General features: G+C 43.1%; 1 protein-coding gene across 12 annotated transcripts in view; it reads left to right on the top strand.

The window, feature by feature from the left end:
• Positions 1 to 11063: 11063 nt before the first annotated feature.
• BLTP1 (bridge-like lipid transfer protein family member 1) overlaps positions 11064 to 11415 on the top strand; it is a 109238-nt gene continuing 108886 nt past the window's right edge. For all 12 annotated transcript variants that reach the window (XM_048941263.1, XM_048941260.1, XM_048941261.1 and 9 more), the window contains exon 1: positions 11064 to 11174. The gene's annotated coding sequence lies outside the window, so the exon portion shown is untranslated. The remainder of the gene's footprint in view (positions 11175 to 11415) is intronic.

Raw genomic sequence — 11415 nt, 5'->3', positions numbered from 1 at the left:
GTTGTCATGAGCATGAGGACAGCTAATGTTGAGTCTCTGCGAACATCCACACGTACACAGACTGCTGTGCTCTGTGAGCTGGGGATGGTTGCAGTCCTTAAAGGCAGGAACTACCAGAAGAATTTACAGGCAAATGAAACAGAAGGGAATGAAAATACTGCCAGCTAAACCACATGCTCTCTGCAGCCCATCGCTGCTAAGTCTAGACTATAGTGTATTAGTGCTCAGGCAGGAGAGCTCATCTCCACATATAATAGCATCTAAGGGCTACGTGATGCTTGGAAGCACAAAAGCATCGGCTGATCTGCTTGCCTACTGATTTGCTAGGTATCATGTGAACTTATGACAATTTTTCAGTCATCATGGATAGAACTAATTCTGTCTACTTCTACTTCTGCATCTCAGAACAAAGATCCACACGGTTCTGTGGAGGAAATTATACTCATAAAGCTTTTGGCTGTTTCGTTCAGAGCAGGAGTGGCTCTTCTTATGTTCATAGGAATTACACATAGCAGTATGGATTACAGCATTGTTCCTCAATGTTCTTCAATGTTCTTCAGACTTTGCATCTGACTCTATAAATACTATCAGCAGTGTTAGTAAGAATGAGTTCTCTACTACTGTGGGTATTTGCATGAACCTTTTGCCCTTCAGAATACTTACTGTTAGGAACATGTACCTAGAGAAGGGCTCTGGAAACCTCTGGTAATCTGTGATGATATAATGTATACTGTGCTGTAAATCCCAACAGTAATTTAACCATTTCCTATACGTAAGCTATGATCTAACAGTTGTTGCTGGAAAGATGGAGGTAGATTAAGACATAGATGTCCACAGCTGGCTATTACTTCTCTGCCAGAAATTACCTGTATGGTTCAGTTAATGGAACAAATCACTTGAGTGCTCCTCATCAACAGCACTGCAGAAGTAAGCTACCTTCGGCAGACTGAAATCAAGAGCTGTAAAGAGGCCTTATCAGTCTGAGTAGACAGAGGTTTTACAGAAGGAATGTTTCAAAAGCTTGAGAAGCATGCAGCTGCTGTTGGAGGCAAGATAGCTCAACAGATACTGGGATTCATTATGGCCGCTCTTACTGAAACAGTCTACGACATTATGCAAAATATTTTGTCTGTGTATGCCCTTTAGCATTTGCACCTGCAAAGGAAAACAAAATATGCTTAGTTCAGTGCTGCATATGTCTTTTTCCCTTATGGAAACTGTGCAGCAATAAGGTGCTGATGAAGTTTTTATATTGTCATCTGGAAGTAGTTAGCTGAATGGAAGGTTCTTGGAGTCACTTTGTCACTTGCACTGAGCCAAGAGGACAGAGGGAGAGCTTATATAGCCCAGAGAGCAGCCGACTTCTTTTATAGGTTGACAGACTCTAAAGGAATATGGCATTAAATATATTATAATGTTTTGAAGTACTTGCTGAAGCTTTCTACTTTCTGAATTTAAAATATACAGCTCTATAGTTAAAGCAAGGAAAACAAAACAGCACAGAAAAGAATCTGTTTGGCTGGGGAGAATCTTGGGAGACCCAACCACCACCACTGCACCTCTCCAAACAAATATAGCCCCAAACTTTGCAGTGCCTATGGCAGAGGTGGCCAAATCAGCCACCACCAGATCTGAGCCAGGAGATGGGCTCTGTAGATAGGGGTGAAGACGGAGTTGGGGTGGCGAGAGACACAGCAGTGCATGTCAAAGAAGAAAATCATGAAGAAGTTACAGAATAGATGTTAAAAACAAGCCAACCAGATCAGTCCTCAGGAGGATTATGTGATTTCAGATACTCATGTCAAAGCCATCATTTCTGTCATTTGTCACCAGAGCCCAGCCACAGCCTACCCCACTGATTTCAATGGGTTTGGGATTCGTTCTGGAATCAATATAAAGTATTTAAAGAGCTGATTAAAAGCAGTGGCAGTGGCAATCCTAGGGGCTGAGCCAGTCAGAAGCCTCCTTGATATGTGAATTATGCACCCTGCTCAGCAGTCAGTTGCATTGCCTTTTGCTTTCAGACGATGTGTCTGTGGGTAACAGTGACAAAGATAAATACATCTTGGGGGGGTGACCATTTGATCTAGAGCTTTGACAGTGTTGCTTTCTGCCAGCAAGAGCTGACTCTGGTCTGACGCAAATGTTCATTCTGGACTGAAATATTAAGTCAGTGCATGCGATGCACTAAGCCAAAAGTGAGCTTTGCTTTTTAATGGAAGTGCTGGTGCTAAAGTAAGCAGTTCTCCTTCTTGCTAAGTCTGCAAAACTAAAGAGCAATATGGTCAAAATCAGAGGAATACTGTCAATTTAGCGTAAGCATAATTCTAAAGGATGTTGTGAAATCTGGAAAGAGTTGTTTATACGGCAAAGTTAGTACTGGAAACAGTTTCCATCATAAGTTTGCTTTTCAGTTTTTTCCTGCCCCTTGCAAATGTAAATTTAATAATAATAAAATGTAAACTCTGCAATAGGGCTTCAAAGAAGAAATCTAAAATCCCCCAATGTTCTCTGAAATTTCATGTCACATCTTGTCTTCTGGTAGTGTCTCTAAGGGAAATTCGCTACAGAAATATGCAGCAGTTAGAAAATGTATCTTTGGACTTTTTAACAGTTCTTTCCTATTGTTTGACTTGTGGCAAAAGCAGTCTATGCTGGTGCTTGTCTGAAAAGCCTGGATTTGTTCTATTGACTGACAAAAAAGGAAAAGGTTGCATTTCTTCAGCTACATATTGGGTGTCTCAGGGAAAATGTGCTAATGTTTGTCACATCGTTGTCACGTTTGTCACAACACAGCAGTACCTAAAGCAGAAAGAGAATCTCCTGGAAAGAATAATGTGATTAATTTCAGTGCATGGTTAGGTAGAGGTGCTTGTGAGAATTTACACATGTTCCTGAAGAACACTTGAAGAACACAAAAAAAGGAAGGATATCGAAACAGAGGTGAAAGCAGACTCAGAGATCTCCCAGTTCACAAACTCTCCAGATCAGCGCTGAGCTGTGTTCCTAAAACATTTTGTTCAGTTGTCAGAAAAAAAAAACAACAAAACATAAACATTTCCTGCATATGCATGCAGTGATAGCTGGTTCCCAAAGTGCTACTCTTTCCTTACTTAAAAATAAAGCTTCCTTTGCATCCCAGGGAGTGGGGTAAGTCTACAGAAAAACCTTTCTTTCCTGTGCATGTTGGCCTCACCCAGCAGGCAAACTGCTGGACAGGCTGAAAGGGAAATGGTGCGGTTCCTTTTGCTAGGAGATAGGCAGAACTTCCCTGCCTCCCCAGAGCCTGTATCCATGTGTTGCTTCCGTGCTGCATGGCTCGGAGACCTGGAAATGTGGGAATATTCGAGCCGCTGGACAGAGCCCAACCCAAGCAGATCAGCTGTGCTGTCTTTTGCTCTCTCAAATAAATGCAGTTAGTTTGCTACTCGGTTTTGTTTTATGTCCTTCCAGCACTGGGGAATTATCCTGTGGTTGAAGACGTTCCCTTTCACCCGGAGCTGAAACCTGCTGTCATAACAGAGGGAAAACTATTTTTGCCACTGTCAGAAGAAGCATCCGGCATCTGAGATAACAGCTTTTGAAAGAGCACAGAAACTGTTATCAGCTTTGTCTTTTTAACACAGGCAGTTTAAATAACTTTCACCCTCAGTTCAGGAATGCTCACTGGGGATTGCTGTTGTCAAGGATGGCTTAGGGCCTTCAGGTGGACAGAGAAGACACAGTGTGCAAACAGAAAAAGTTGAGCCAGCATTTTCCAGTTGAATGTGATAAAAATAAGACAGGGGCAGCAAAATGCAAGAAATCCTCCTTGAAGGCAAAAAACAACCCAGTCTCATACAACAGCAAGCAGCACAACTAAATATTCAGTGTACAAGAAGGGAATTTAACAGAAGCCGATGTGATAAACTGCTTACTTATAAATTACTTATTGCGTGTAAATATAAATCGTAAAGGATTTACTAGTTATAGTTCACAAAACTAAATGTCTCTAAAGTTGTGAGCTGAGTGTTAGCAATGATACTCAGATTATTACTAAATATTACCACTGGATAGCTTTCATCATCACCAACAATATATTTATTTGTATTGGCTTTGTGAACTACTTAGGCTAAGAGAGATGTGCTCTAATTACAGTGTGAATGTGTCAACAGTATCTCACCTGGGGAATACGAAGGGTCTGCATCCTGCCTCCATTGACCGTCATGGGCATGGAACAGACTTCCCAGGGCAGTGGGCATGGCCCTGACATGATGGAGTTCAAGCAGTGTTTGAACAATGCTCTCAGACACAGAGTTTGATTTTTGGGTGGTCACTGTGGAGCCAGGTGTTGGCTTTGACAGTCTTTGTGGGTCCCTCCCAACTTGGGATATTGTGATTCTATGAAGTTCATAAAAAGATTCCAATCTGACGCTACAGCCTTTACATGTGGAGAAGCCTACTGTTCTTACAGCCAGGTTGATGTTCTGCCCGTATTTTTCCCTTTTATCCTTGAAGATTCTCAGAAGACCTGGGAAATGCCTACACAACTGTTGCTTCCCCCACCGAAAGGAGCTGGCCTTGTTTTACCTGAGCGTGGTCACTGCCGTGCCCCAGTCACAATGCTTAAAAAAGCAGCTGCCCCAGATATTAGAAAAATGATCCTACAGATGTACAAGGTGTAGGAGGATGTGCTAGGCAGCTTCCAAAGCCCTTGAATTCACAGGGCATAAGAATTTCAAGCACTCAGCCTGGATAAGTTACATTGCACAATAATTTGTTGCAGAGCCGCCCAGGTAAGCGTTAAATGGTTCTCAATTAGCACCATTCTAAAAACACTTGGTCTTGTTCTCCGTGCCATGATTATTGATCTTACTCAGATACCTTTCTTCTTTCAGTATATGTTTTATTTTTTCTCCTCCGTATATCTCCTTTCACCTCTAAATCATTCTTCTAAAAACTGCATTTAAGTGTGATTATTCCCTACTTGCGCAAGTATATTGCCCCTTAAAATCCACATTATATTTGTGCAAGAAGAACTCACTGTTGGATCCCCCTCCTCCTTGTGAAGCAATGAAAGGAATAAGCCTCCACAAAGTCTCAGAATGATCCTACATCACAGCAGTCATTTAGACAGTGAGTGTAATGTAGCTTGTCCAACAAAAACACTAGAGGAGGTTAAAAAAAATGTAGGTGGGTATTTGTCACTACAAAAGGCTTACCGAATAGAGCTAGCAATGAATGTGGGGTGGTATCCCGCGTATGTCTTTGTGCACCTAAACTTCAAGCCTGTGGGAATTTCCAAAGCGCAAAAGGCACAGAATCGAAGTCAGAATTATTTGTAAACATGGGATAGATGAGATTTATATAACAGGCTACTGCACATTTATGAATCCAGGAAAGGAAATAATTACAAAGGAAACTGAAGTTAAAAATAGTCATGAACTGCTAAAAAGCCTCTGCTTTCACCTCTTTCTCTGGCAACAGGGTGTTCCACCCACTTGCTGTGTGCCAGTTCATTCTTCCAGATAACCAGTAGGGCCAGTAATGGGAGCTCCAGTTCAAAAAAGAAACTTGGTGAATGCTTGTCATTATATGTTCAAAATCGGTTTCAGATTATTTAGACAAAAAGCTTATACAATTTGCCTGTGCATGAGCACAAAAAGTCTTCTAATAGCGTGTTTTGGTACAGTGCACTTCCTTTAAGAGCAGAAATAACTAAAAATAAGAGAAATTCAAAAAATGACAGCTAGAGCTAACCTACAGTCTGATGAAATTTATTTCCATCAGAACACCACAAAAGGTAATCAGCAAGACACCGATGCACTGCCCACTGTACTCTAGGCAAATTTTTACACAGCCCTTTCTCTTTTATTTAACAGATTCCTCCCTTTCCTTCTCTCTTTGCATTCTTTGCATTTGGCCTCTTCACAGCAAGGGCTGATTGCTATGTTCCCTTCTGCACTGCTGTGATCAGGTCTCCTCAGCATCTACAGCTGGAGTCCTGTAGACAGCAAGCCAGGTGCCTTTCTGCTAGAAGAGGTTTGGGATTTGCTCTCTGTGTTCTCCTGGGTATCTTGGTTGTAAAGTACCTCTGGGACCTGAAAAGGGAACAATCAATAATCTCCAACCTAGAACACATTTTACACCCAGTCACAATTTGCCTCTGATTCATCTTCTACTTTGTGGAGCGCTTTCTATGTTCAAAGTAGGAACGCCTTGATAATAAATGTGACATTGTAGAGCTGTGATATATATGAACACCGAAGGAAATAGCTGCTTATACTTACCTATCAGACATTTATTCATAGCGTTACAGACGCCCAATAAAACACAGTTTATATCAGCAATAGAGATAGACAAACAAAATGAGCAGAAAGGCTGGAGATGTAACCCCACAGCTCTGGATACTGATGTCACCCACGGTGCATGTGGTGATGCTCATGGACACAGCAGGGGGCAGGGAGGACGAGCAGGATCTGTGTGGGATCCCGTGCACACCCAAAGCTGAGCACAGGTTTGTGATGTGTTCAGAGGATAGATCACAGGAAAACATAGGAAGCCTCAGGGACCATAGTAACAGTAATAACTTCCTCAATAGCAACCATATCCTTAATAGTAAGGAAGTTGTAATCCATACCAAGAAAGGAAGCTGCAGCACCATTAGGCTTCCTGAGTGCACATCTAGGGAGATGAGGAAGAAAGATGAGGAAGAAGGATTTCAAAATGACCCGTGTAGGATTTTGTGGAAAACTTGTCCAAGGTGCAGCATAAGGACACTTGCTTCTGTTTTAGTAATTGCCAAGACAAAATGATGGATGTGTTAGGATTCCTAGCTGTTTGCATGTTTTCACCTGTATTATTTTCAGAAAGTAAGTTTCTTCATGCATGTAAGATTTCTAATGCTGCCTGTAAACAGTTTTGGTAGAATTTTAACAAGTTGCAGGTAAAGGCTTCTGACTTCTGCAAGCTAATTTCTGGACTTTCTGAAATGAGTGTTCATTTGTATAGGGCTCAATGCCTGTTTCCTCTCAGAATAATCTTCATGAGAGAGGCCTGAATGGGATGCATGAGATTTTTTCAGTAAATTTTACTAAATGGCACCTGTCAAAAAAATACAAATATAAATTATCCGTGTCTAAATAAATAACTACATCACTTAGCAGAATATGGCAGTATATTATTTAAGTAAGGTAAATATTTTGGTACAGATCTCAATTAGGGATTTACTGAATAATAACTCAGTCCTTCTCTGTGTGTCCTATACCCAAGTCAGATCATAGATCTGATGCAAACTCTTTGCATAGCATGGAGGATTTCTTCCAACTCAGAGGGAATCTGTTTTGAAATCAGTTTTTAGGTATAACAGGAGACAAGCTGTTAAAGGACAGACAACGTTCATTGAAGCTACTTGAGGGAAGCTGCTCTGCAAGAAAAAGAAGATCCTGTGAGCACTCAAGGTCAGGTATGAAACAAATTTATTCTGTGATTGCTAACAAGCCACTTCAAGTTCTGACAAATTATATACCTAATTCAAATGATTAACATCTGTTTCTTTTTGGAAGGACTGTCTGTGATTTTGTCCTCAGATGAAAAGAGCAAAAGCATTTAAGGTTTTACCACTAAGCTAAAGCAAGAGTGTTTCTGGGCCACTAGTTGCCTGGCATTTGACTTATGCAATAGGAAACTTCAGCAGATATTCGGGATGAAGGAGTAGGTTGTTTATTTTTATATAGTTATGCCTAAACTCAGTGTTTGTTTTGAGTGCAGTTGGAATGAACTCATATAGTAAACACTGATGTCATTTAGAGATAGCGTAAACCAAGCAGTACTTCCATTTGTACACTCACTGCTCTTCAAAGTGCTCATTAAAACATAACTGGAGACAGAAGGCAGTTCCATAAAGCACAGCTCCTGCTTTTTCCCTGCTGCTCTTGGTCCGAATGTATGAAGCCTAATGCTGTGAGAAGTTTGCATCTGCAGTTTGGCAGCCTCCTGTACTGTTGAGCACAGCATCAAGAAAACAATTTCCCAACCGTATTGTTAGAGAGCTCCATGCAAGAGGATTGTCTGACAAAAGCTATTCAATCTGATCCTATGAAGGTTCCTTACAGTTTCCTGATTAAATTGTCTCCTAAAGCAACTGATGACAATGAATCAGCTGCTAGCTTGTTGACTGTAGACGTGTGTTCCTGCTTACCCTCCTGGCTGGAGACTTTTGCAGTCCCCTGATGCTTTTGGGAGTTTCAAGGTCCTGTCAGCTGGAGCAGTGACCGCTCACTTCCCCTGGACACTGCAGTAGGATCCCGCTGCCTTATAAAGGTAAATAGTAATCCAAGAAATGAGAAGGAAAGTTTCCAATCACATTTTTGTTTTTGTTAAATAGTGTCATGTGCCCAGAAGCTTCCAGTTTTGTATAAATTCTGGCAACTTCAAAATTAGCTTGACTTTGAACCTTGGAATGCATTAACCAAAGACAAAACATATAAATTAGTAGACATTGGAGCTTTTAGTACAATGTTCAGAGAGGTGTCTTTGACTGCAAAACAGAAGAGGTAAAAAATAATTTAAAGAAGGAGTAGTCGAGTTCTTTCACTCCTCCTTCCAAAAAGCCCCTAAAGCAAAAAAAGCCAAGAAACAACAGTAAGAAAACAGACTAACAAAAAAAAAAAAAAAAAAAAAAAAAAAAAAAGAAACTTGGATAAAAATAAACACTGCATAAAAATAAAAACTCTGAGGCAAGCAGAAATGCTGCTTCATTTAAAATAAAGGTAGAGGACAGTGTTATAATTTTCTTCAACTTGAAGGTTATATGGTGAAATAACATTTATAACCTCTTTTCATTTCCCAGGTTGATAACTGGAGATGCAACATCATACACTGCAAAGAATTAAGCATGAATAACTATAGATCATGAAAAAAATCTGGCCAAGTTTGAAAATTTCTTCCCCAGGGACAGCATTCCAGCTGGGGCTGATGGTGCTTCATGTGTGCACATAATGCCATCACAAGCTGCCTGTTTCCCCAACAAAGTGAGTGAGATTCTGGCACAACCCAGAGAGGACATAGAGGATGTGGTGAAAGAACCCCCTGACCTTGCTCTCCTCCATTAAATTTCAGTCTAGATAAGACAATCATCTTGTTATGCTACTTTTTAGGTGTCTAATCATACTACAGTATATTGTATTTCATCTGTTAGCCTCAAGACACCCTGTGAATGGCTGGATGCGTCAGGAGAAGCTCTTTTGTGCTTCAGATATGAATCACTGACTGGATTGTAAAAGGCAATCAATTAACTCCAGTCTGAGAGCTGTTGTTCATGTGGGTGACATATCTTGAAGCTTTGATCATCTGCATACCCTTCTAGAAGTAATTTCTACAAATAAATTTCAAATGTCAAATATATTTCATCATTTAGCATCAGCATGTGGAAAGAAAAGTTGAAAGAAGTAATCCACAGTCATTTCTTACTGGGAAGAAAATAAAGGGAAAAATCCTTACAGAAGAAAGAAAGAAGAAAAAAGGAAGCCGCAGGAAAGTATTGTGAGCTGATTTGTGGATACTCCTCCAAAAGGTCATGGGAGGTAATGGAAGGAATGAAACTGGTGATGGAAATCAGCAACACAGACAAACATCCAAAAAAATGCAGTCTTCAAGGGAGCAGCAGGCAATCAGGCAGGGGTTCTGTGAGAATTCACAAACCTCATGTCAGAGCTAAAATAGGACAGCCATCAGTTCTGCTCCATATCATGCTCATGTGCAAAAGAGCTCAGCACCCAGTGCTCCATCACGACCAGCTGCAGTTTGAACATGCTCAGTCCCAGGCTTCAGCAAGAGTGTGTGAAAACCAGGTTTATTTGGGCAGGGTTGGATGACGCTGACAGAGAAGCATTCACCCCTCAGTGTGAAAGTGGAAGGAGCTGAACTTTGATCTCTGAGACAGGCAAACTGAACATGAAATAAAACAGTGGCATGCTGGACTTAAGCCGGCCTTCCTACAAAAATACCGCACGGCATGACTTCTGTTCTTGATTTTATCTGTTCCACAAGTAGACTCTAAGACTTTTCCTTTGCTTTTCCTCCCAATCACTGGAGCTGTATTAAGGCCCAGCAATTCAGCCATCCTGGCTCTTACATTTCGATCCTGGTAATTTTAAATGGTGGTGTGACCCTAAGAACAAAAACAGTTTCCCTCTCCACCATATTTTGGTTGTTCTGGGACACGTCCTGCCCTGTAATCAATAGAGCTTAAAAATAAATTTACATTGTGCTTTTCAAACGTAAAAATATTTTCCCGAGGAGAAAGTACAAGTTTCTTTTACAGAGAAGGTAAATATTTGTGCGCTGTGTGAAACAAATAGATTCAAAGCAGCGGAGGGGTAAATATTATTCCTCGAGTGAACTCCACGCCGTCTTTTCTCTAGCCAGGAATGTATCAACGTCAAAGCTTTCCTTCCTCCCCTCGTGTCACATCAAGGCCCACCTTCCCCGGTGCTGCTGCTGACCCACAGGGCTATCAGCAGCACACGGGCCCCATGTGGACAAAGCATTTGGCAGGGCCCCAAGCGCTCCCTGAGACAGCGGGGGAGTTAAGAGGAAAGGTGACCTGGGTGATAATAACCAGAGGCACGTGAACAATATTTTTCTTGCTATGCGCAGTGTGACAGGAATGCTGTGAGAAAACACAAAGGGCGCACACATAAAGTAAGGCTAATTCCGACGGGACTCCTCACGGCTGGGCCAAGGGCTCTGCTTGGTGCCTTCGGGCAGCCCAGGCCGGGCACAGGTACACGCACAGCAGCCCCAGCTCCCGCCGTAGCCCGCTTTACCACACGAGAGGCCGCCCCCTCCCACCTTTAGCCCCGCCCACCAAGACGCGCGCCGAAATCGCGCATGCGCAACACGTCTTCCCACAGGGAAGAGGTGCGCCCTCACACACGCACGCACTCAGACGCCGCGGCCCGCCTCTTGCGATTGGCGGTGGAGCGCCCTTTCTTCCCGCCCCCTCCGTGAGCCGCCTCTCTGCCATTGGTCCCGCTAGCCGGCGGCGCTAGGCGATTGGCTGCGGGCGGGCGGCGCGGTGGGCGGGCCGGGCCGGGCCGGGCCGGGCCGGTGTCCGCCGTTAGGTGAGGTAGGGCCCGGGCCGTCGCCGCCGCTTCCGGGTTCCTTGTGGAGCCGCCGCGGAGGGCGATGGCGTAAGTGCTGGGCGTCGCTGCGGGGCGTCGAGGGGGTTGTGGTAGTGGCACCGTCCTGGCCTCAGTCCTAGCAGGGCGGCGGTGTTGGTGGTGCCCTGGGCTGGGCCGTCTCCTGTGTGGCGTTGCGAGGCGGTGGCGGCGGCGGCCGCGGGAGGGGGCGGTGGGGGCGTTGGGGCGGGCTGCCCAAAGCTGTGAGTGCCACACAAGTTGTAGTTGCGTGTTCTTTTCTGCATCTCTGCGT

This window comes from Lagopus muta, chromosome 4 (genome assembly GCF_023343835.1).
Source record: "Lagopus muta isolate bLagMut1 chromosome 4, bLagMut1 primary, whole genome shotgun sequence".
Classification (NCBI taxonomy): Eukaryota; Metazoa; Chordata; class Aves; order Galliformes; family Phasianidae; genus Lagopus; species Lagopus muta.
Note: the sequence above shows the minus strand (reverse complement) of the source record. Positions and strands in the feature narration are given on the sequence as shown.